Genomic DNA, 25,557 nt, shown 5'->3' with positions numbered 1-25,557 from the left:
CAATTCTGACATCTGTAATTATTCAGGTCTTTCAGCTCTCATGGTGCTTTGACATAGATGACACAAACGTATGGTATTTTACACCAGGGCATTGATCCCGGGGAACCACATGGTGTCTCTGATCTATCGCTTTTTGGCAACTACTCCTCTGTGTCCCTCGTGTGAGAGGTGAACAATTTGTCGAAGGCTGAATAGGACAACTAGTTGAGTGCCCCTCATGATGGTCTTCTGCAGAAACAGAAGGCTCATCCTGTACCTGCTTGAACACACACCAATCTCTTAATATCGTACCTTCCTGGTGGCTCTCTGGGGTCACAGAGTGCCACCACCATGTCACGATCAGTTCATGCACTTTGAGTAGCGTCTCATCATGACCACTATGCTCCTTGATGAGAGCGGTGTACACTTTTTACTCGCCATGAACTGCTACCTCCTGTGCATGCACATTTCCTTCCTTTCTTCCCTTCCCCATCACGGCACACATGCCGTGCCACATCATCAGTGGTTTCATCAGGGTCACCATCAGGGTTGTAATGAGGACAATTCTGTTGAACAAACAGTAATTCTAATAAGCTTTTTTGCATTATCCAAAGCTTAGTGGAACAGGTGTTCATTCTTTGTGCCGCCTAATGCATGCCAAGGTCATGAATACATAGACCGCTTCAAGGGATCTGTTTCTAAGATTTCCCTTAAAGTGTCAGTAAAATTGTAATTTGTCAATATAATGGTTTCCTGGAAGCGAGATTAGAAACACAAGACTATGGTATTGGGGCGCTAGTTCCAATGTCATGCTTGTATTTAATGTTATTTTTCAAGTTTCATAAACCGGGCCCATTGTAGTAAATGCTTCTGCTGGTCTTCTATTTAATGTAATGATCTAAATTGTATGTGAAGGAGAGGTCTTGCAGATGCTTGCTTTTCTGAAAGCCTAATTTATGGTGTTTTTCACACATGGACTATTTAGGCCATTTTGAGTTCACCGAACTTCAATGTTATTAGTCAAAAGAAAAAGTTCTAATATATTTTTTACTTCTAATAGCAATCAAACAATAGATTGATACCAGCAGATACTATAATTATAATGGATATTGTAACTTGGTAAATAACTTTGCATTCCATCATTTATGTTCTTGTGTAATGACACTGAAATAGTAAGGGCCTTGCCTTCCAATCAGCAATATGTCAATATGTGAATCAAATTGTCTTTAGTGCTATTAAGCCCTACACTTGCGATCACCATTATAGGAGTACGCGTTCAATTGTAAATGTCTCTTTTCAAGGCTCCACCATCTATAATTCGCTTACCTCCACATTTCAGAATTTAAGTCAACGTTCCATGATTCTCCTGACCGTTGAAGACTCCCTTGTTCCTTGGAGCCCTTGGTCCTCGCTTTCAAGGCTTTCCTCTTCTGTTTTTCTACGGGACTCCTGAAGCCTGAGCAACTTCTCTTGCATGCCAGAACATACAATAACCTACCAAAAAACCTATAGAATGGTAGCTGTAGCACTATACTGAACCCAAATACATGTATCTTATTTATTGAGCATTTGTATGGCTCCTATACAGCAGAAAGTGTTTCCAGCTGCCACAAAACAAGGGGTTAGGGGAAACAATGAAGATAAAACATTAATAATGGTTCTACTAGACCTTGTGACATTCGGATTGTGCAAGGACAGCAACAGGAGGTGAGGAGGGGAGGGGAAAGGCCGGGAGAGGGAGGTGGGGGTGTAGGGATGCAGGCAAGAGGGGGCTGGATGAGTGCTGGGTGTAAGGGCTGGGAGGAAGCCATTTGGCAAGTGTGCACGGGGAATGAGTAAGGGTGGGCTAGTGTGAGGAGAGGAGGTGATCCAGACAAGTAGTCTAGCCTGGGGAGCATTCCCAGAGGCAGGTGCTGGGGTTAAGTGGCAAGTGCAAGGGGGACAGGATAGTGGTGGGTAAGTGTGAGGAAGGGGGGTGATCCAGACTCCGTAGTCTAGTCAGGGAGTGGTGCCCAAAGGCCAGCGCTGGGAGAGGGTGCTGCGGCAGGCTGGTCAGTGGAGAGTCTGGCACCTGTATGACTCAGAAGGGACCAGGCAGCCAGTCACAGCAGCAGGGGGGCATTAGCAAGGAAGGGAGAGAGGTAAGGAGGAGGAGGAAAAAAGGAAGGCCTTGAGAAGCTTCTGGATCTTAAGGCGATCTGGCTCAAGTCTGAAAGAGGCAGGGAGGCCATTCCAGAGGGAGGCCCCCTGCCGAAGAAAGAGATCCCCTCCTCCCCCTCTCTGCTTGGCGAAACGTCTGACCTGCTGTAACCCTCACCTGGTATCCACAGGGATGTTACTCAGCCTGTTCTGACCTCTTACGACCTCGAACCCTTCCCTGGAGGCTATTCGACTGGAGACTGGGCCTGAAACACAGGATTGGTAGAGTTTAACTCCCTATTGTCTGTGTGCTTGAACCCCTTCTTCCCCGGGGTCCAACCCTTCCCTTTGATCCACAGCTCACCTTGTTTTCTTGGATAGTGTGCTCTCCGTCCTGCTTTCAGCGCAGGGGCGCGTTGATTGAAGCGGGCTCGTTGCTGCATGGTTACTTCACTGGCAAGAGTCCGACAGGTAAGTATAATGAGTCTTTTGAACAGTTCTCTAACTTTGTTCCTTTCCTTCCTTAGATGATGGCCGGCGTCCGGGGATGGCGGCGTGCTGCTGAGATGAGTAGCGCTGAAGGTGAGTGAGAGCGCGATGCACCCCTTTCGTATTTGCATTGAACTGAGTTCTTTTTCTGTGTCTTTTATGTGCCGCAACGTTTTCAGTGTGGATGCCGGTTATGAAGAACAAATGCGGTGGGTAAGCGCGGTATGCGGCGCCTCTAGATGTTTCCACGCTAACCTCGAGTGTCTTTTCCCTCTTGCAGATGGATGAGAAGTTCCGGAGACAGAGTTCCCCCAGAGTGGCTGGGATTCAGGTAAGCGTTTGAAGCTTGTACAGTATTTAAAAATAAGCAAAGATTTGCAGAATGCTTACTAATGCCTTTTTTCTGTTCTTTTCCCTTTTCCTTAGGAAGCAGCGTGCCGGGATGGGAATGACACCGCCGAAGATGCCCGCAGAACAGAAGGAGCGATGAATGATGGGCAGAAGCGCCGCAAGGTAAAGTTGTTCCTAACGGTGTTCATGTTCTTGCAGGAGCTGATCGCAGAAGAAAGATGCAGGCCTACTGGAGACCGATCCGAACACGGTGAGTGTCACGCTGCAGGTGCAGAAAACGCAAAGCATGTTTCTCAGCCTGGGTGTGGCTTAACTAGTCTCTGTGTATCCCAGGTGTCCCTGGGCTGAACCACACCCAAAAGACTATACCGCACATGCAGTTCTGGGAACCGAAATATGTGGCGGCATCCATCTTTTGCCCATCAATGCACTACAAGTCCAATCCCCAATGTTATCCTATGGGAGTGAGTGCGTCTGGTGCCACAAGCGCCAAGTCTGACTCCAAGTGGGTCTTTGGAGGGATGGAGAGGCCCTTGAGGGCCATGTAGGTGATCGTGGCCTGGCTCCAGCCTGACATCTTGGAGGGCTGGGGACATGAGGGGCAGGAATCATGACACCTGCAGAGTGTTAGATCTAGAGGACCGAAGGACTCTAGCAGGGACATATTTAGGGAGATAGTTGGATTTAGCGGAGCCCCAGGCCCCAGAAAGCCTTGTCGATGATGCAGAGGGTCTGGAATTTGATCCTTGCAGCCACTGGGAGCCAGTGGAGAGATTTTAGGGCTGGAGAGATGCGGACCCTGGGCTTGAGGCCAAGGATAAGTCTTGCAGTCCTGTTCTGGATTAGCTGAAGAGGGCAGAGGGAGGAAAGAGGCTGATTGAGGAAGAGGCTGTTGCAGTAGTCCAGCCTGCAGGGAACCAGAGCTCTAGAGACATTGAATTTCTCTGGGACAGTGAGGAGAGGGAGAATGCCTCTGAGGAGGTGAAGCTGAAAGTAAGTCTTTTAGGATAAATTTAGATCAGGGTCTAACGGATTGGCTTGTTGTACTTTGTGTCAAGGATTTTAATTTATTTTATATATATATGGTCTGTGACGAATCCAGAGTATTTATGCCTTATCCTCAAGGGGGAGCCACCCCATTGAGGTTAGGGAGGTGAGCCCGCTCCACAAAACCTCCATAGGTGTTTGGGCAAGTGGGAATTACTCTTATCATTTGGGACAAGGACTCCCAGGGTAGGGTAAGAAACCCTAAAAAATCTGTACTCTCAGCCTATATGGGAATCACAGAAGTGATAAAGGGAATTGTTATGAAAGATTTCTCTTTACTGCACCTTTCCTTCAATTTTTATGGAACCCCCCAAACTTGAGCTTTTATTTTTGATACTGACCTCTTTTTGCAGTGCGGTGAAGCCATAAGCTTCACTACACTGGCTTCTGCTCATATGTTTTGGGAAAACTGACGTCCTTCAGGCGGTCATTACTGGGAAACATTGTTTCCCTTAGTCATGTTACTGTGTTACTTTTGTATCACTTGTGGCAACCTTTATCATTGTACAAAGCAGTGCAGTGCAATGGGGTGCACTTTTTGTGTTGCCCTAGACTAACACTCAGAGGATTTCTGCTACTCTAGGTGTGCTAAAAGGATAATCTGGTGGCAGCAGTGACTTTCTCCCATTTTTTGCGACTTTTTGTTTTAGCCTTACCGCATTTCCTGCGTTTGGCTACTAACTGTGGCTACTGGTCAAACATGGCCGAGCCGTTCCACAAGATTTTTTCACTTGTCCTTTTGCCATCTTGTTCTTAGCCCTCTTTCTGGCCTGTGAGGCCAGAAAATTCCCTTTATAAGGACTTCCATTTCCCGGGACAGTAGAAGCTGTTGGCGTGCTACTGGTGGGCTGTGTGTGTTTGCTGGCAGGATGTTGGCTGGGACTTTCTGGGCCCAATCCACAAACTGGTTTCAGTGTGTCTGAGTGGTATGCATGAATATTCCTGCCAGTGGTCCTGATCAGGGAGGGAGGGAGAGGGAGGGAGGGAGGGAGGGAGAGAGAGGGAGGGAGAGAGAGGGAGGGAGAGACAGGGAGGGAGAGAGAGAGGGGGAGGGAGAGAGAGAGAGAGAGAGAGAGAGGAAGGGAGAAGTCCTGTCATTGGCTAGTGAGGGAAGCTGCTTCTACCTGGCTCTGGCTTTTAGGATAAGAAGAGGACCCCTACACCCATTCCTCAGAGATCCTGGAGAAACCTGAAGGAGCCAAGCCTTCTCTCTAGCTGTGAGACATGCGAAGAAACCAGAGACCCGTCAGAAGGAAGGCTGGCTACCAACTTCTGCTGCTATCCTAGAGGAGCCCTGTCTAGCAGTGCTGTGAACGAGCTGTGATCCTGGGAGTAGAGGGAACTTCCATTCCTGAGGTTGGCTCGGTACCCTGCAAAGGAGAGCCTTTGGAAGTGCCCGAGACTGTCCTTTGGCTGACCAGCTCTGTTTTTGCGCTACCCTTCTGCCGGTGTCACCATTCCGAGTTTCGACCTGGAATTTGGGGGCTCTGCAGCTGGCCGTACAAGACTAACCTCAAGGGGACTGAGATAGGCGGGAAAGTCAGACCACAGCAGTTGAGTCCCTTTGCGTCACTGTGCTATGGTGACCACCATCTGAAATCACTTACCTGACATGAGGCCAGTCGTGCTGCTGCATTATTCATTCGAGAGTCCTTGCAAAAGTGAAAGACACCAACCAGAGATCAGCTAGAACCTGCAACCCCTGCAAATCAATGTACTTGTACATTGTACTTTGCCTTTCAGTGGGAAAAGCAACTTTGGACCCTCTACCTTTGTCCTGCCAATTCTGGCGAAGATTCAGAGTACAGTGATTTTTACCTACCCCTATACTCCCATTTTAAGTCAATGGGCTTATAATAAAATGTATTATAACAATATTGGATTTGACATTGCATGCACACAACTTCTGAAAGTTGTGGCTACTTCTGTTAGTTAGTTTAAATTGTACTCTGACAATTAGCACCCTTCACTGGACCCCAGAGACCCTACCTGCATTTTCTCCTGCCTCAAAGTTTCGGTGGAACTTTACATTAACTATTGGGCAAAAGGTGCCAAATAACTCGGGGCTGGACAATTTAAGTTAGGGTTCATTCTCTGTGGACCCTGAGTGCATAATAATAACTTTACCTTTCCTTTGCAGGAGTTTGTGATGTATATTATGTCCTTTGATAAGTGAACGTATATATGTAATCTATTTTGCTAGTGGTGTGTGATAACTCTACTTGCTAGTAGACATTTTGGCCAATAAAAAATAATTGTATTTGTAGACATCCTATCTAAGTGTAATCTGTGATTCCCATTGTGTGAACTCATTGTGGACCCTTTACAAGCTCACCAACTCTATAGAACATAGCCTAGACCGCTTGTCACTGCTACCTGAACTGGTTTGGCTACAGCTCCTCAGAGTTGTCCCTGTCACAATATAGGTTGGCCTTCTATACATCTGTCCACCAGGCCAGAGTATAGAAAATCAGTCCTAACAGTAATATAGCATTTTTATTTGACTGGCACTACTACTGAACTCTCCTCAGAGTCAGCATTGTTTAATCAAGAGCCTGTTACCTCTGAGTACAGAGATGACTATAAAAATACAGAAGTCCTCAGCTGAAGGAGGAAGTTCCCTGATGCAGAGTCTAGCGGCAGGGGAGGAGACGTGCAGAGTGGATGCTGCCGCTGGAACTCGGATCAGAGGCTGCCTGGAGGGGACCATAAGAGGTGGTGGGCCCGGAGTTCATTTAACACTGCCAAATCCAAGGAAACCGTGGAGGGAGCTCGAGAGCCCACATACCATGAGTGACAGAGCACCATACATCGGTAAGGCCGCGAGAAGGATGCCACAAACAGAAGCAACCAAACGGCAGGTGGAAATGAAGACTGTCGACACAGACATCACCGACCATCCCTGGCAGAAGTGCAGGTATGCATGGTTGCCAAAGAAGAAGAGAAGTGGGAGGCTGATCGTTGAGCGGGGAATCCAAACACTGAACCCTTTACTGGCGAAAGAGTCTAAATTTGGGCCTAGAGTTCAGAGTGATACCAAAAAGAGTGTGGTAAGTACAGAGAAAGAGATTGCCAAGTCCTGAGAGGAGAGAGGGCCGCAATCTCTGATAGAAATTTACGAGAGAGGTCCAGTGGCTTTAGAGCCCACGCAGAGTTTACAGCAGAACAGAGGGTTACTGAAGAACCCAAGACATGATAATACTGAGAATCAAGAGAAGCATAATGAGTGGCAAAGTGTGATGTCCATGCTAGCCCGGAGTGGGAATTCTCAAGGGAGCAATGAGGGCTTCAACATAAACCGTTGTTGTTAGGGGATTAGTTGAGTACCGCACTGGATAAAAGAAATGAACACTGTCATGAATAGATGGATCAAGGACTGAGTGACGTTGTTTTTTGGATTACGAGGAACTGAGAAAGGTTTGGATTTTCTTTGCAAGAACTGTTGCAGTAAACCCAGGCAAGGACCCCTGCCCTGGGAGGAAGATTTATTTGTGAAGGTTGTCTGGAGCAGAGTAGGTCAGCTGGAGAGGTGTTGGCAAAACTCCAGGGTAAAAGCCTTTTTTTTTTGTTTCGCTTGTATTCATTGGGGATGGGGGCAGATAGCTGGACAGGTTAGGATGGAGGACTGTGTTTTGTTTAGTTGGACATTCTGATGAGCAGCTTAGTATTTAGTTTCTTATTCTTTTAGCAATATGGACAGTGAGGCGTTTTGCTTTTCATTAAAATAAACTAAAGTTGCACTATTTCATCTGGTCCGAGTGCCACATGTCCTAGGACAACATCCTCTATAAACGATTCCCTTTGTCATGAGGGAGACATTCTATACATTGGTTATTGAGAGTTAGCAACAATTACTTGTAAGGGACTTTAATTATTTAAAGTATGCATGTCCAAAAGTTGTATTTTTCTTCTGTTTCAGTAATTTTGAGAAGGTCCTGACTTTGCAACTATGCAAAGTTTATTGGTTTTTTTTGCCTGCTCGGGGGCGGGAGGGTGCAAATTTATTAGGCCAAACCGTTCTTTTACTGAATTAAATGTCACATACATTGTGCTTGTGACAACATATCATTGCACACTTTAATGGGTGTGAAGTAGTTGACAGAAATACAGTTGTGCTGAAGAATTAAGAAGCATAACCCCATTTGCAGAACATAAAAAGCACGCATAACCTGGATTTGCAACTTTATTACTGGCTAGTTTACATTTGGCTGCAATAAAAACAATTAAATCAGCCTTTTTGTGCTCACAGCCTCCTGTACACCCACCTTCGTCCTTCTCCAAAAAGGTATAAAAGTAAAAAAAAAAATGTTTTTACCAATAAGTAACTATTTTTTTATTGTAGAACTGTAGTTTGTAATAAACTTTATATTACATTTCTTTCCTTACTTAACATTCTCTGTTCTATGAGTACATTACCGACCCCCCTTATCAGGGTAATCTATTAAGATATAATCAACACTAAACTGCTGATTTTCAGAAATGACTCAGTTAATATCTTGTCCAAAAAGTTAATCACTGCACATATTAGCTTGTAGTTCTTTCCCGCCAGCACCATGATCCATCAGTCTTCCATATTTTCGTTCTGGGGGGCAAAATGACTCAAAAAATTGTTTCTTTGGCTGTTAAAGTTCAAGCATTCTATAATCAAGTGTAAAGATGATTCCACAGCTAGATCAAAAAACCGACAGCTGTTATCTTGCGTAGCTTTGTCACGTTTTAAAAAGAGCATCTCTTTGGTTGGATATAGATTTAGCCACACCCTCATGAACTGATCTCTGTTATATCTCGAGGGAAATTTTGTGAAATATTTTGGTATTTGATTTTTACCACGAGCAACAACTCCATTGTTGATTGAGGTCGTTAGTTTGGATCTTTTCTCAATTGTATGGATCCATTCCCAATACTTTAATTTTCTTTTTGTAGCACATGGTTTAGACAACACTGTTTCAATTTTAATATTGGCATCAATCAATAGTGCTTTGATTTTCTCAGTCCAAACCTTCAGCAGCCCTGTATACTGATTCTCTGTATTCGAAGCTAGGATCTGATGGGGTTATGATGTTGGACTTAATTGCATCTTTCTAAAGGCCGCTACAGATATCCATAAAACAGAAAAGTATAGGGATTCCAGGCCAAGTTCATAGCGGGTTGCCACTATTGAGACATTTCGAGGAATTCTCAGGCTTTTCTGCCAGAACAGGCCCTCCAAGTAGTCCCAAACACCCTGGCTTATATTAAGTCCAGCTTCAGAACCAACAGTAATTGATGCCACGACTTTTTGGGTGTAAAACATCATCACAGGCCTTAGGGTAAATTTGCCATATGCTGCTCCTTGAAGTGACCGATTTTGCATTCGCTTTTTCAGATCTTGGGTCCATTCCCATTCTCGAATGGATCTATTGAAGGGTATGCCCAAGTATCGAATGCACTGTACTTTCTCGAGAGATTCATTGGCTATATACCATTTAAAGTTCTTTCCACTTCTTCCGAGCTTAGATCCAAAGGCCACGACTTTTGATTTATTTACATTGATGGTAAGTCGTTTAGTTGTAGATACTCATGAAGGTTGGTTAGTAGTCTCTGTAGACCAATCTGCGTTGTCTATTAACACCAGACCATCTGCATAAATCGCCCAACTAATTTGGTTGACATTGGTTGGAGGCGGGAATGATTTTGTGTTTAATAAGGCTTTTGGTAAATCGGAGATTAACAATTTGAAAATTAGAGCCGCCAGTAACTAATTAGCTCTAAAACAATTTACCTGTGTTTTAGTATGAAAATATAGGAGTGTTACACAGCAGTACAAAGGAAGAATTTAGATTCTTCCAGTCACAAGGGTATGGTCAATTTCACTCTACAGCCATCTGCTAGAGAAAAACAGGAAGCGCAAATGGCATACAACCTAGCTTGTGTGATGCTACCCACTTTTGTTGACCTGAAAGTAATTGAGTATATTCTTATGTGTGGATACTGGTATATATTGACAGAGCCAGTATGGACATGCATGGGCACATTTTTCTACAGGCATATTAGGGGCAAAGACATGAAAATACATTGGAAAATGCTCCTCTGCACTATTGGTGACTTGGCATCTGTTATATTTGTTACCCTACAAAACGGATTGTAAACTGTATATTTTTCACTGAAAATGTACTATATAATGCAGCCTTTTTGTGTATTACTGTTTTAAAATACTTTTTTATTTTATTGGCAGTTTGTAAAGCGCCTATACACAAAAACAGTGTTTCAAAGTGCTTCAAGGCAGGGGAGACAACAAGGGCTAAATGCAAGAACACATTGTTACTGGGCCTTGAGTCATTCGAAATGAGCATGTGCTATAAGCGTTAAAAATGGCACGACACAGAATAACAGGAGACTGTTTTACAAAAACATAGAACAAAACTGTCGTAGTAGGCCTGACGGAATTTCAGAGTTCAAGTGCTGTCACATAAACGAGGAGAGGGAGGGGGGAAGAGAGGGGAAATGGACGGGTAAAATAGCGAGACAGAGAAGGGTAGCGGAAAGGCGAAAGCGGCACACATATGCAGTACAAAATGCAGGCTGCAGAGATGAAAAAACACCTAGATTCAAATGCCCCAGAAAGCACACATGCAGTACAAAATGGAGGGTGCAGAGATGAAAAAACACCAAGATTCAAATGTCTCAGAAAGCACACATCTGCAGTACAAAATGGAGGGCGCAGAGATGACAAAGCACCTAGATTAAAATTGCTGCAAGAGGGCAAGAAGACCAAGGTAGGTAACCAACCACCAAAACATTGGTGCAGAAGAAACAGGCATGGGTTGCAGTAATGGAAAAGTACAAGGTTCCAGACGGGGCACAGGACATCGTGGACTGTAAGTGGGGAGAGAGGCTACTTACCCTGGACCCTATTCCCAATTCTTCACTGATAGTGTGATGCAAAATGCACCCTTTAACACATTATTTTAAAAAAGTTATCTGGGGTGAAACCATCACAAACCTTTCTTTGCTGGTTTGGGATCACTCGCTATGATCGCTAGTTACCACATATTGGTGGGAAACATATACCCTGGGCCATCTTAAGCACTAATGGGGCCAGGGGCACTGACACATTTGGGGCCCACTTTCCACAGAATCAAAGGAATTCATTGAAGCAGAATATCCGGTCATGCCCCCTCGTCCCAGTCACAACACATAGCAACGCAGTGATCAAAATAAACATGGCTACTCCCTTTCAGTTCCCCTAACCTCGTCATTCTTGCTACAATTAGAATGATAAACAAGTAGCATTTTAAGGCCAACATTAGCAGTCCATGAAGAGAGTGCTTGTGTTATAGCAGAGCAGTAGGACTCTTGATCAATAATAATAATAATAATTTAGCATTTATATAGCGCTACGAACCCTCAGCTATAACCCTCAATAAAAGCCACGAGGAAGGTATACTGTCCATAATATAAATGCAGGACACAGATCACATCAAAAAGATGCACATAATCCAGAATAGACAAGACAACTCAAATTAGCTGCCTCACAGAATGCAACAGTGCTCAAGCATGGATACAGGTGACCAATAATCCAATTTAATGGTGCTGACTTCGAAAGTACACATCACACAACCTTACATGACCATTTTTTTAAATGAAATGTTATAGTAGCATATTGTGCAAAATGGGAAAGATGATGGCATCATTGTCTCCATCAGCAAGCAATGTATACAAGTACTAGCATACTAATTGATGTGATCTTAAAATATTTCATCTGGGTTTCCCTTTTGTATTTTAAAGATTTAAATAAGCGCAAAACACAGGCTTGTGTATTTGTTTATAAAAGTGCAGAAAAACCTTTCAAGTGTACAAAAAAAGCAAACAGTTTTTTGGTGTCAAATGGGCAGACCTTAGACCAGGGGTGGTGTTAGGTCTGGAAAAGATCAGGGGCTAAGCTAATGTCGGGCTTGGCAGGACTAGCTATATCCTTTTGGTTGTAGCCCCTGAGCTTCTATCCGGGGCTACAACCGAAAGACCCGGGGCTGTAGCCCCCTCAACCCCCCTCCCCTAGCAACACCTCTGCCTTAGACTATGCTTGCCAGAGACCTGCAAAATCCGATCCGCTCTCTTCCAATTAGAACCTCTTCCACTCAAATGGCTCTCATAAAAAGAAACATCAGGTCATGGACTAGACAGTGCCACCCCTATGTGTAAAGGCAAACCCTTTCACAGAAGACAGCACACTAATGTCAGTGTTCTAAGATGATTTGTCCAGGGATCACTATCGTCTGCTGTCCAAGCCAGAATACAAGCATGAACAGTTTAGTTCCACAGCCTTGAATGTGGATACCCAATCACCTCTCGGACTAACACTTTATGCTCATCTTTGGAGGTGGCAGCACAGGTTTTGCAACTCCCCATCTGAACAAATCAATTTCTAGACATACACCATACTGATGCTATGTTACTTTTCATAGCAATCAATATCTGGTGCAGGTGCGTTGCTGATAATCGCACCAGTTGTGCTACAAAACAAACTAAACATACATGCAGGTTTATCAACTTCAGACATAGGAGGCTGAGTCAACCTTGATGTATTTTGGTATTGTAATCCTGCAAACAGCTCTACAGATAAGGGGTTGTATCAGACACGTTTACTCCCTAAAAATAGGCAAATACTTCCCAAAAATTAAAATGGGGAGTAAAAATACAACAAAATATAGGAAACAGACAGGTAGAACCTTGTGCCCGTGGTTTCACCCACACAGCTATATGGATATGTTTGGGCCAGTAATACATGGGCCACACTTTTATAACTGCCTGATTAGAAGATGTAAACATATCAGGGAGGGACATCATTTGGGGGCTGGCAGTGGTCACATCCTTGAGGTCTCCCTTGCTACCTACGTAGTCTCCCTTGCTACCGCCAAGAAAATAAAAATGCCAAAAAATAAAACGTTTTCTTTCTCCATGTATGCTCCTGGTTCAAGAATTGTGTGATGTCACTTATGATACCCCTGACATTTTGGTTAAATGCCGTCCCTGAAACATATATCTTTTAATGTGCATGAATAATTAGGTGCAAAGAAATAATTGGTATACAATAATTCCCGTTTTCCATTTCAAACCTATTTTTACTCACTTATAAAATACTCATTGGGAATTTGACTTACATTTTTACTCCCTCAAAAATCATTTTACTCCCAACTTTAAATAACAGAGTAAAATACTCCCACTTCCAAATCTTATCTTGAGCACTGCTTTCATGTGAACACAGATCTCTGCAAAGAGTGTTTAAACACACTGAGCTATCTTCTGAACCATTGTGGCACAGAAATATGCATTTCAATGTTGGCTGTTGCACATGATCCGTATAAGTCCGGTGAGCGTGCCGCAGGAGCTGTGTGCGGTGGAGCATGCAGAGCGTATCTACACCACAGTGACCTCAGCAGCACGCCATAACATATCCTGGCACGTGCTGTTTAAGTATGGTAAGCAATGGGAAATGACATCTGTAGATCAGGTAGCTTGAAGTGCCCCCTCCAAGGTGGGGGTCCGGAGGCCTGTGCCCCGGGTGCCCTCCCCCCAAGATGTGTCCTCATATTTCCCCCTCCAATTAGATAAAAATCACTAGCCACCAATGGCCTGTGTAGTGACTATGGGACTCGCGTGCTATGTTACAAGATATGTATATTGCCCCAGTCACCCCCACGGTGGTCACAGCACTGAGGCTTGTCCTGAGGCTGGTAATACATGTGGGCTGATTTTGTACACTATGAACTCTGCCATTACAAGGGCGGAAGGTGTAGAAGCAGAGGGGGGCGGGGGTGGGGGGGGAACTATAGCCCCAGGTTTTTTGGTTGTAGCCCCGGATAGAATCTCAGGGTCTACAACCAAAAGGCTAGCTAGCCTCGAGTCGCGACAATCCTGAAATTAGCAGAGCTCCGGATCTTTTCCAAACCTAGCAGCGCCCCTGCGTAGGAGGTAATACCACAGCATCCAGCCCGGCTTCAGATGAACTCATGAAATAACAATGTGTATGAAAATAAGCCTCACAACAGCACGTTCCAGGCTAGGCCCCGAGTCCGCGGGCCTTGTTCCCGGCGTGTAACAAGATGTAGAGGCCTTGTTAATACAATTTATATACCTATGCATCAATTTGTTTCTTTGTAAATAAACGCCACATACTTCTACATGGATTTGGTTTGTTATTGCAATACAATAAGTAGTCATTTTAAGCATATTTATTCTTTCACTTCTATTTCACCTATGAAAGGGTTGGAAATGCATGGACAGATCCCCGCGAGCGGGAAAGCGAAGCTGCCGGGCGCATTCATCTGTGCAAATGCTTCAAGTGGGGCCCTGCACAGCGCATTCTAAAAGCAATATCCATGTGAAAGACGAGACTTATTTTCATAATATGATGTTGCCCGTGGCCAGGCATCTTTCGAAAACCAGCAATCCATTAGATGTTCGTTCCCTCGAAGAAAGAACACGAATAACATTTTCCAAGTATTTCTCCGGGATGCCGGAATCCGTTTTTTCGTACCTTTGTGCCAGCAAATAAATGACCTCCCATTCTCGGCAGTTTGAAGCCTGCAACTTCCCTTTAATGTCTCTAAGATTGCATTTGTTGTACGTTCTTTGGAATTGGATGTAGTTTACCAGGCAAGCCACTAGCCTAGCAGTGAAATAGTGACAATATATCCGGCATCTTCTCTGGCTGAAAACACTAGAACCCGTTGTGAATCAGTTGGAAGAAGACTTATTGCACCTTTAGACTAGCGGCGTAGCACAAAATCTGGGGCCCCCCTTCGAGCAAGGCTGAGGGCTCCCTTACCCCATCTTGGCAACATTTCACAGGCCGCGCCACACTCTGGGCCGATCTAGACGACCACGCCCTGAATTACCTCCACGTCCCTCTTCTTTGTCCCAGTGCTTACGTATGGGGCACCTTGCCTCATAGGTAAGTATTGGGACGAGAAAGTGTGGGACTAGGAGTAATGAAGATTGCAGGTAACTAAGCCAGACATTACCTCCATGTCCCTCTACCTCTAAGAGGCAAAGTGCATACACAAGTACTGGGATGAGGAAGAGTAGGGCTAGGAGTAATGAAGATTACCAAAAGCGCACACACTAGTCGCCATACACTCATCCACAAGGCAGCCACCCATACATCATGCATGCATTCACACACATTACACTATACACGCACATACACACGCACACGCACAAGCACGCACACACAAACACAATTCATTTTCTTACCTTTTTGAATCCATTGGTCCTGGGAACGAGGCATTCAGCTCCCTGCAGCAGGAAGCTTGTTCCCGTCATTACAGAGGAGCTAGAGGCCTCCATTTCATGGGGTTGGGGGTGGGGGCTATGAGTGCAAAAATAAATGGTCTGTTTTTGGCATGGGGGTAGCCATCGAAGTTAAAAAAAAATAGTTCTTTTTGAAGTCACTCTGCCTTTATCAAGAAATTATTTTTCTTGATAAAGGCAGAGTGACTTCCAAAAGAACTATTTCTTTTTTAAGTCCAATGGCCCCCCGTCCTAGGACATGTGGCAGTGGGGACCCCGGCACTGCAGGAGCTTTAGGGGCCCCACTATGCCAGTGCGTTAAACTGCACTCCATGTGACAGTCATTTTGAAGCCTTGTAGGATTGCTTTGATGCAGTGGAGGTACTTTGCTGAAAAAGGAAAGTGGTGAGCGTCGAAAGTTGGGGGCAGTGGCAGCTGGTGAATTTTTTAACTGGAGGGCTGTAAAAATATGTCAGATATTCAACAGCGACCGCGCATAGCAAAGGAGTCTGGGAATTTGGTGGGTTTCTTCCCCAGAGAATTTATTTTAAATAATGGGTTAAAATGGTGCCTTTTAGAGCACACTTTTTTTTTTAACTAAAATAGGGTAAAAAGCCAAACAGTTTGCAATTGCAACAGTGCACAAGAGCATTTCTCCAACACATTTTCATGATGCCTTTTCGTGCAATATGTGCCAGTATAAAACATTTTCACAAAGGCTGTGCCCATACATTTCCATGCTGACTACACCATTATACCCTAGTATTCCCATATAAGAACATACTCGTGTTTGCTCTGCACATAATGCCAGTAATAATACTATAAGAAAACATGTCTGTTTGTTCTGACAATATATGGCAGTATACCCACGGAAGAACATAGTCCAATTGGCTTTACCATTAAAATGAATGCCAAAGTATGAAAACATTTCCAAACTGGCTGTACTGAAATGCCAGTCGAGCTACATAATAACACTTATCATGCTTGCTTTATCAAAGATGCCCAATATAAAAGTCATACTACTATAAGAAATGGCTAGACTGGCTACATTAAAATGCAAGTCTAGCTACATAATAACACTCATAATTGCTTTATCAACCATGCCCAGTAAAATGCTATGCCGGCTCCATGGTGATGAATGTGATTGTGTGACTGTGAGGCATGGGGGGCATAGCGGGTAGATGTGTGTCAAGAGTGGGGGGCCCAGGGTACAGCCATGCCCTTTTTTATTGGTCATAGATGCTAAGGAAAATCTGCCAGGACGGCCACTGAGGCACCTAACACCTCACAGGCACACATTCATTTTGTGTGTGTGAGGTGCTGGGGGGCCAGTGATGGTATTTTTTACTGGGCATCTATCGGATGCCTATTAATAAATGGCATTCCTTCCCTCAATGCCCTCCAGCACCTCACATGCACAGATGATCAATTGTCTGTACATGCGCGATGCTGGGGTGTGGGGGGTTCGGGGTCAGGCTTGACATTGCATGTGAAGATCTCGGAATCCAGTGGACTGGGCTGGCATACTTTACTGGGCATACCCAGTAAATAAATTCCATGCCTGCCCCCTGGACTCGCACGCACATGATGAATGTGCTTGCGTATATGTGCGGCGATGGGGTCACTAGGGTCAGTCATGGTTGTTTTACTGGACATCTATCATAGATGCTGAGTAAAAAATGGCACGCCTGTCCCGTGGGTCCCGAGCTCCTCTCCAGCTCTCAGGCCCTTGCTAGCATGAATAGGAATTGGAAAGCTTCCTTGGGCCTGAGTGTGGGTGATGAAACGCTCCACACCAGTCTGACCTGTCTGTGAAAGAAAGTACAGGAGCAGCCCCTTGCACGTACAGACATGCAGTTACCAAGCCAGCATTTCCAATGAGCAATGCAAGACTGGGGAACCAAAACACCCCCAACCTTGCATGGCTCATTGAGCTTGCACTGCTAGTGAATTGTAACTGTCACAGGGAAACACTGTTTCCTTTGACAGTTAAGAGCACTCCTTCTGAAAAAAACAGCTGTGGGAGTGGTTATATTTCACTGGGTTGGCTCCTCCATAATGCATAAGAGGAAGCCAAGTCCCGGTGGGTCGATGCCCCCTCGCCCGTTTAGGACACTATGCCTCTGGTTGGAAGGACACACTCCCTTGTCAACCCCCCCAATTACACCCATGCTTTGATTGTTTTAAAATTGAACTGACGTAGACAAAGGGCAGAGTGTGTAGCTACATTTCAAAATTACTGCTTTGGACCAGTTTTTCACTGCCCTCTCCTTCCACTCTCAAATCTGGAACAGCCATCAATTAAACCATTTCCGCTTTTCTGCATTTCGAGAGGAGACAGGAATTGTGGCATATTGGATTGCCAATTGAATGGCTGGGAGAGAACATTATACAACAAGCATATTTGCACCCATTTTACAGGAACATCTTATTTTTAGGAAGGTTTCTAAGTCATATTGAAAGATCAGCGATAAAAGATCACTGTCATACACCGATGGCCAGTTGCTTGTGGAGTTTTGCAATGGACATCTAAGATGTGGCCGCTGGTTCCATTCCAAGAGCTGCTCCGAGAAAACTGATGACCATTGACGCACAGAGGCGTTGGTATGCTTCAGTGCAGTCCTCCAGCCAAGCTGCTTTCTGTCAGGAATCTGACTGATTCTTGGACTGAGTCAGGGCCTTTTCCCTGGCTCACACCATGCTTCTCTCATTTATTATTTTTTTTAAATTGTATTTATTGTGTTTCAGCCAATTCTATTTGACCTCTCACACACACACACAAATATAATAAAAAATATAGTTAATAACAATTCCAATATTAAATTTAAAAAACAAATTCCTCAAACAATTAAAAAATGTCATGACCTCCCTTCGATTTTTAATTTCATTTTAAAAGTACTAAATCATGCATAAATGACATTACTTCTGCAGTCAAAAGACTTTCATACCCTGAACGGAAACAATACCAAAAATCTTTTATCTCAAACCACCCCTCCCTAACCACAAATCTCGAGAACTTAGATACCCTCTGCCTGAGAGTACGTGGACACTCTATCATGATATGTCTTAGTGTCTCCACGTACCCCAAATCACACCGTTGCCATTTATTGTCACTATCCATAACTTTGTCTGGGGTGGAGGATTTCCCTCGTAGGTAAAATATTGAGCCTAAATCTCAGGAAGTCATTACGACATCTAGCATTGGGAAAGCATGTTAGATAGGCAGGCAAAAAGCCCTGAGGTCCATCATATGCTAGGTTGGAATTAGACAATTATTTTGACCTCCTATTATCAATCGTTTTTATCCAATCACTTCTTTTCAAACACTTTTTTACCAGCATGGAGTTGTTTATCAAATCACTAACATTGATTTCGCAAAAGATCAACATTCTGAGATGTAATTCCTCAGTCTGATTAGGAAGAGGTTTTTGTTTTTTAGTACTTTTTCAGATCCTCATACAATGAATTAACTTCTGGCTCCCAGATAAGTCTGGAAACAGACACTATTCTCCACTCAATATGATTGGAACGATAGAAAACCCAATTCATATCTGAGTCGTAATAGGGAGGGGTTGGGGTAGATTTAGAACATTTTTCTACAATAAGCCCTCGAGCCTGTCCCAATTAATTGTTAGTTGCTGGATTGACATCTATTCCATACGTCAAACTCTGGATCACTTTACTAGTGTAGTGTTTAATCAATGGGGTTAGAGAGAATTTACAGAACTTAGAGTTTTGTTTTTTCATTTGAAACCCAAGTTGAGAAAGCTTCCCCTCCATGATACCATCTACGTATCCCTGAGAGGGAAAGGATCTGATATTAAATCCTAAATATACTACTTCCGTTCCTTTTTCTACCACTTGGCCTGACATTTTCCAAGTGTAAAACGGCTCCTTTGTTAACAGATGTTTGAAGAGGACTATTTTTGATTTTGCTGGATTAATCCTTAAATTGTGAATTACTGCATAATGACCTAAGACGTCTAACAAGCGGTGGAGGCCTACCAGGGTGTACTCCACTAACACAATGTTGTCTGCATAAGCCACTCAGTTTAGTCTTTCCAGATCTATTGTAGGACTGGCAAGACCTTGCCCCCGCATTTCTCTGGTTAAATCTGCCAAATCTAGATTAAAAAGGCATGTGGCTACCATGCAGCCCTGTCTTATCTCCCTTGAACGTAGGAATTCTGGCCGATAGATTTCCTTTAACATCCAGTCTTGTTCTCAGAAATAATTTCTTATGAAGTTCGATTATTATAGCCAACAGTGGTTCCGGGATCCCCCATTGTCTTATCTTCTGCCATATTCGACTACGAATGACTGTGTCAAAGCATTGTGAAAGATCAACCCACGTTCCAAATAGCCTTGGGCCTCCTTTGTGGAATGATTTGGATGATGTTATATTTAGGATCAGGCCATTCAGACTGGTCGAGAGACCTCTGCGGAACCCAATTTCGTTGCAAGGATTTCTTGTTTCTTTATCCAGATTTCCAAGTCCCTCAGAACAAATCCTGTGGACATTTTGCTGACTGCTTCAAGAAGGGAGATTGGGTGATAATTTAACAGATCTGTCTGATCACCCTTCTTCTAAATCGGTATCACAATCGCTTCTCTCCGTGATTCAGGCAAAATTCCTCTGCTAATTATATTGCAAAAGAGATTGTATAGAATCGTTGACAAGAGAGATATGACAGAATTAAATATTTGATTTGTTAGCTCATTTCCGTTTGGTCCTGAGGCTCTTGATCCCAACAACTTCATTATTGGATCCTTTACTAAATCTGAGTTAAGATTTAAATCCCATTTACAAGAGTATGATGCCTGTGTAAGCAAGTCCTCTGATGGTCTGTATAAAGCCATAAAATCTTTCACCGAGACCGGTTCCTCTATGACGTTACTTAGTGCATTTACTTGCCTATCCTCTTTCTCATTTACTATGACCCAGAATATTTGGGTGTACTGTTTTCCCAACGCTCTCCGCATCTGTTTGCCATCATTTTGTAGTCAAATATTTTTCTGAGATTTCGACCAGTGGCTATATTTCTGGCTAAGTCTTCTTCATCCTGTGTTCCACTCTTCCACGCTTGGATGTTTACACTTTAAACCTCGAAGTTCTCTCCGTTATTCTTTTTTTTTTCATAAAGGTTTCTTGGTTGAAACTATGTTGATGAATCTTTACCGTCCCCTCCCTCATTATTTGGGGGGCGACTATGTCCCATCAAAAAGATACAAATGACGCTTGATCAAAAAAACAGAGGGCTGTATTCCAAATCCGTGGCATCCTCAAGCCTGCTTGAGAGTTCCTTATTTAAGCATGAACCATCCCTGTCGAACTTTACCAGACGATTTTTCCTGCTGTTCACAATTGGAGTTGAAGCATAACTTTTAACCTTTTCCGTAGTTTTTCTGATAAGGAAACATGTTAGCTTGTGGTGGCCACTCAAACTCGTTGTCTTAATGGTAAACTCATTGCACAGGCTAAAACGATTTTTTGATAAAAAATAGTCTATTGTAGACTATTGGGAGCCCCTCCTCCAGGACGCTGCCAGTGGAATATCTGCATTAGCCATGCAGAGATTCCAGTTATTTAAAAATAACCATTGTAACCCATTCGTCGAAGGATCCCTCCATAGATCCTTTACTATTTGTGATTTTATGCACTGGGCATTAAAATCTCCAGATAATATAATACTATACTGCTCACCCCATCCTAAATCCATAACTGGGTCAAAACCTGGGAGAGGCAATTCAGAAAAACCTGGAGGGATGATGCGACTGGATTCCAATAAGTATTTATCACGCTTGGTGTCTTGATCTTTGAAAAGGTCCTTAGTTTGGCAGTTACTGCTAGAATACCCACAGTATCATGGCTAATCATCTCTATACCTGCGAAGATTGAATTCTGCAATGCAATTAGCATCCCTCCCGAAGGTCGCCCCAATCCTTTATGCTCTGCCAACTGTTGTATGATTGTGAAAAGTTCAAGTTTAAAAGATTGTTTTATCCAAGTCTCTTGAAGACTTAGTTGCCGAAGATTTTGTCACTACTTTCCTTATTTAGGAAAGAACTAGATCTCCTCGTGTTTCAACTTAGCCATTTTACATCTCCCGATGCTAGAGTGATGCCTTGACCAATCCCAGCCAATGGAATACCTAGCAAATTATCTCCGGTACCACTGTCCATGGATTTTGAGAAGATGTCAATAAATCCGTTGATTTTTTTGTGGCATTTAAATCCATAGAGATTGATGGTGTTATTCCTTGTCGCAATTTAGGACCATCCCCTTCACCATTTCCCTGTGAAGGGCTTTGGTGGGTTGAATGCTTGTTAAGTCTGCCATTACTTCCACTCCCAACGCCCTGAAGGCTGGCGGCGTATGCTAATATTGCCTTTGTTCCCAAACGAGACTTCAATCCAATTTACTTAATGCTATAATTGCTATGATCCAGGAATTTTGACACATTGCATGTCTTGCGATGAGAAGAGGAATGCCTCGTCTACTTGTCAAAAAATTGCTAGTATTCCGCTCCTATTAAGGAACTTTGATTTGTTCCTCCCATCTATCCGTTTAATTCAGATTATTGATATTGCAAAAGGATTAGCAGCATGTTCCAAATCCTCGATTGCGTTAATCTCCTTTCCCAAGTGTAGCTCCTGGTAGCTTCCTAGCAACTGTGTAGCTGAATGATCCAGATCTAGGCCTCCTGGCCCCGTCGCAAGCATGCTATTCATTCCTCCTTCACCCACAACTGTAGCTGCTATTACCTTAAACTCACTGCTTTCCCCCTCTGAAGTGTTTACTTCTTGTGAGTCAGTTGATGTCAAAACTGGCACAGCAGTCTTATCTATTGAAGGAATATGGGGACTATCCTAAATTGTTGGGGAGGAGGCATGGTTTTACATGCCAATTTGTTTTTTAGGAATGCATTTTGATGGTGTTGCTCCTCTAGTTTCTTTTGTGGAAATGCACCTTATGTTACATTGGGAGTTACAATTGGGACTCAAGGCTGACTTTGAGGACTTATTACATTTCAGTGGAATTTCAGGTAATGATAGTGCTTTTACAAACTATAATTTCGCTGAGACTTTGATGAGGAACTCAGAAAAGACTCCCCCCGCCCCTGTACTTTTTTCTTTTTCTTCCTCATCGTTTCCCCATTGATTTTGTTGATCTTATGTGTCTCAGCAATTATGCTTACATCTCATACTCAAGAAGGGTTGGATGCAAAGTGTCTCCAACCTCTTCTATTTCGCACACTTGTGCGAGCCAGACAAATTACTCCATCTCGAACAACGAGAGAGGAGTATCATCAAGATCTGTTGAGGCCGTCCCCTGGTTGTTATTAGGCCCCTCACCGGCTGAAAGTTGTTTAGAATTAACCGCTTCCTGCAGGAAATCTACTGTAGTGGTTAATGTGTTCACTACAGTTTGTGTTGATTCCCAGTGTCCCTGCGTTGCCTCAGTGAATTTTTTTATTTTTCCTTGATAGCTAGTTTGAGGTCAGAAAGTGGGGTAAACAGTTCTTCATTGGTGGCTGATTTCAGACCCACCATAGAGCTTTCACACTCCCCCACTTCCCTAGTCAATTCTAATAATAATCCTGAGTGTGTCTGAACCTCTCCCCTGAGTAGTTCAAAAACGTTTTCCAAGGAGTTAAGGACAGAGTTTAGGGCTTGCAGCAGGGGTGTTGCTACGGGGGGGCTGTGGGTGCTATAGCCCCTGATCTTTTGGTTGTAGCCCCGGATAGAATCTCAGGAGCTACAGCCAAAAGACTAGCTAGCCCCCAGTCCCAACAGTTCCGACATCAGCGTAGCCCCGGGTCTTTTCCAGACCTAGCAACTCCCCTGGCTTGCAGTGTATGTTCGATCATCCCACTGTGTTGCTCCAATTTATCATCCTGATCTACGAGGGCCCCTGGACCTCTTTCATCTATAACCACCCCTCTAGCCTTCGTCTTCATAATTGCTTGAATTGGATTCAAGGCTACGTTTAATGGTATAGGAATTGGAGAAGCAGGAGGGGCAGAGAATATCTTTTGATTTGAGATAGGCAAGCATCTTTTATTCTCTCCTATTTGGCTTGAATATGAATGGGCCATAAGATCATCTAGTTTAAAAAGATCTATATCTCCCACTCTTCAGCATTTCCTTCTAGGAAAAATGTTTTTATTGTTCTTTTAATAGAACTTGCTGTTAATGTAAATTCCAGAACCTGCTTGTAGGATAATCTCAGACTTGGGGGCTGATTCATGGTATTTGTGTGCTGAAAAATGAAAAAAGGGGATTTGTGCGCCATTCTGCCCGCAAATTCCTGTTTAACAAAAGGGGATTTGCGGGCAGAATGGTGCACAAATCCCTGCTTTTCAGCGCACAAATTCCATGAATCAGCCCCAGTGAGTATCAGCCGATGGACCTGGACCTAATTCGTGAGTAGATTAAAGAAAATGTCAGTCTGTGGCAACTGCAGCGAGCTACCTTGGTTTTCAAAATATGATCTGTATGCCGCTTGACTTATTTGTTTGCTGCATGTGGAGCTGAGGACATTGCGACTGACCAATGTCAGTAATAACATGTAACATACAAACAACACAGAGACTCCACTATGCGCTCCAAATTGTAAGTAGTATTCAAAGGATAAACTTTTCAGACTTGCTTCATTCTTAATGCATTTCATTTTTTGTTTTCCATTTGTTTGAAAATTATAGACTCATTTTCATTCACATTGCTTGCTGTGATTTGTTTGAAAATGTTGAATTAATTTTCATAAACTTTTTCAATCACATTGCTTACTTTCAATAAAGGAAAATTGTTAACTTCATTTGCACATATTTTTTGAGATTGGTTGTTTGGGATATTTGGGTTGGCAACCACACTTCTTGGCACACTCTGTGCTGATTTTTTGGACTAGTACTTTCTAGCACCCTCTAGTACCTTCTGGCACCCTCTACACATGTTTCCCCATGCTGACATTAGGCATGGTTCTTCAGGAGGAAATTGTGATAGGCACTGTCTTTATTACAAATCATACAATTAGGCTGTGGGAAAAAAGGGAGAGGGGGGACAAGAGAGATTTCCTTAGTGAATGTTAGCCCTTTTGTGCCAAATGTCAGTTGCTTATTTTCATTATCAAAATCACTTACTTATTGGTTTAACTTCATTAGGGGTTGTGTTTCTTATGCTCAAAGAGTTCAGGATCGCCTGGTGTGGCTGTTTGTTGGCGGTCGGCCATTCAGTCTCTATAAGAGAACAGGACCGCTTTTAGTTATAGCAGCAATAATTGCTCCCACTCTTGTTTAGTTAAGGTCTGAAATATAGTGCCAGTCTGGGGCTTACCTGCGATTTTTTTTGTAGCTTCCAATTCCTTTGATTCCGGCTCTATTTTGCAGAGATGCATCGGATTCGAGTGTCCGATGCATCTCTCAAAATGGCTGCTATAAGTATTGCGTCCGCAGCGTCACAACACAACGTGATGACGTCACCGCGCTCCGGAAGCAAACCGATCGCCATTTTGGATCCGGAATGCCTTGTTTACTAAGTTGATTGGGGGAATTTTCTTGCCTCTGAGTTGTTATGAGCTGTGTTCTAAAATATTGTGTAAGGCTTGCTTCAACCCTGATTGTTATTGAAAATGATGGAGACATTTAAAACCAAATACTGTGCCCTTTATCAATCTAACCCTAAGTGATGCCACTTATTGCTTGTTGCTGCTCAAAATTACATGATGTTGGATCATTTCATTTTTGCTTCACTAGACAATTGTTTGTTGCATGAAATGCTATGTTGTTTACTAAGCTCATGATAGGTAAAAGGGCAACTTTTATTAATGTTAGCTATAAAGTTCAAACATTGTCACAATGATAGATTGTTCCTTCTGTACGTCATTGGACTATTGTGTCTTGGATTTCATAAGTGCATAGTTTTTTGGTTGCTTGTGGTCTACAAAAACGGCCCATTTCTATATTGGAGTTCAGGCCATATTTGCAACAATCAAGGATACAGATTCATTTGGCCTCATGTTGACGAAGTTTTTTCTCCCCATTTCCTCCTCTTTGGCCAATTCTGACCTGTTCAATTCCAAAGAATCTTATCCCATCTGTGTGCTTTGTAGGGTGTTCATGTGCGAAGTGTTTACAAAGAGGATATCTTATATCTCTATTTTTGATGGTTTGCAGATGTTCTGAAATTCAGATTTTCAAAGGCCTTACTGTGCTTCCTATGTAGATCTTGGCACATATGCAGATGACAGCATAGATTATATAGTTCGTATTGCAGTTCATGAAG

At 43.4% G+C, this 25,557-nt stretch overlaps 1 protein-coding gene across 2 annotated transcripts in view; it reads left to right on the top strand.

The window, feature by feature from the left end:
* The window catches only part of TYR (tyrosinase), a 175,936-nt gene that overhangs the window by 137,697 nt on the left and 12,682 nt on the right, over window positions 1-25,557 (top strand). The gene's annotated exons all lie outside the window — the stretch shown is intronic.

The sequence above is a fragment of the Ambystoma mexicanum genome, chromosome 7q (genome assembly GCF_040938575.1).
Source record: "Ambystoma mexicanum isolate Mex_15411 chromosome 7q, UKY_AmexF1_1, whole genome shotgun sequence".
Taxonomy (NCBI): domain Eukaryota; kingdom Metazoa; phylum Chordata; class Amphibia; order Caudata; family Ambystomatidae; genus Ambystoma; species Ambystoma mexicanum.
Note: the sequence above shows the minus strand (reverse complement) of the source record. Positions and strands in the feature narration are given on the sequence as shown.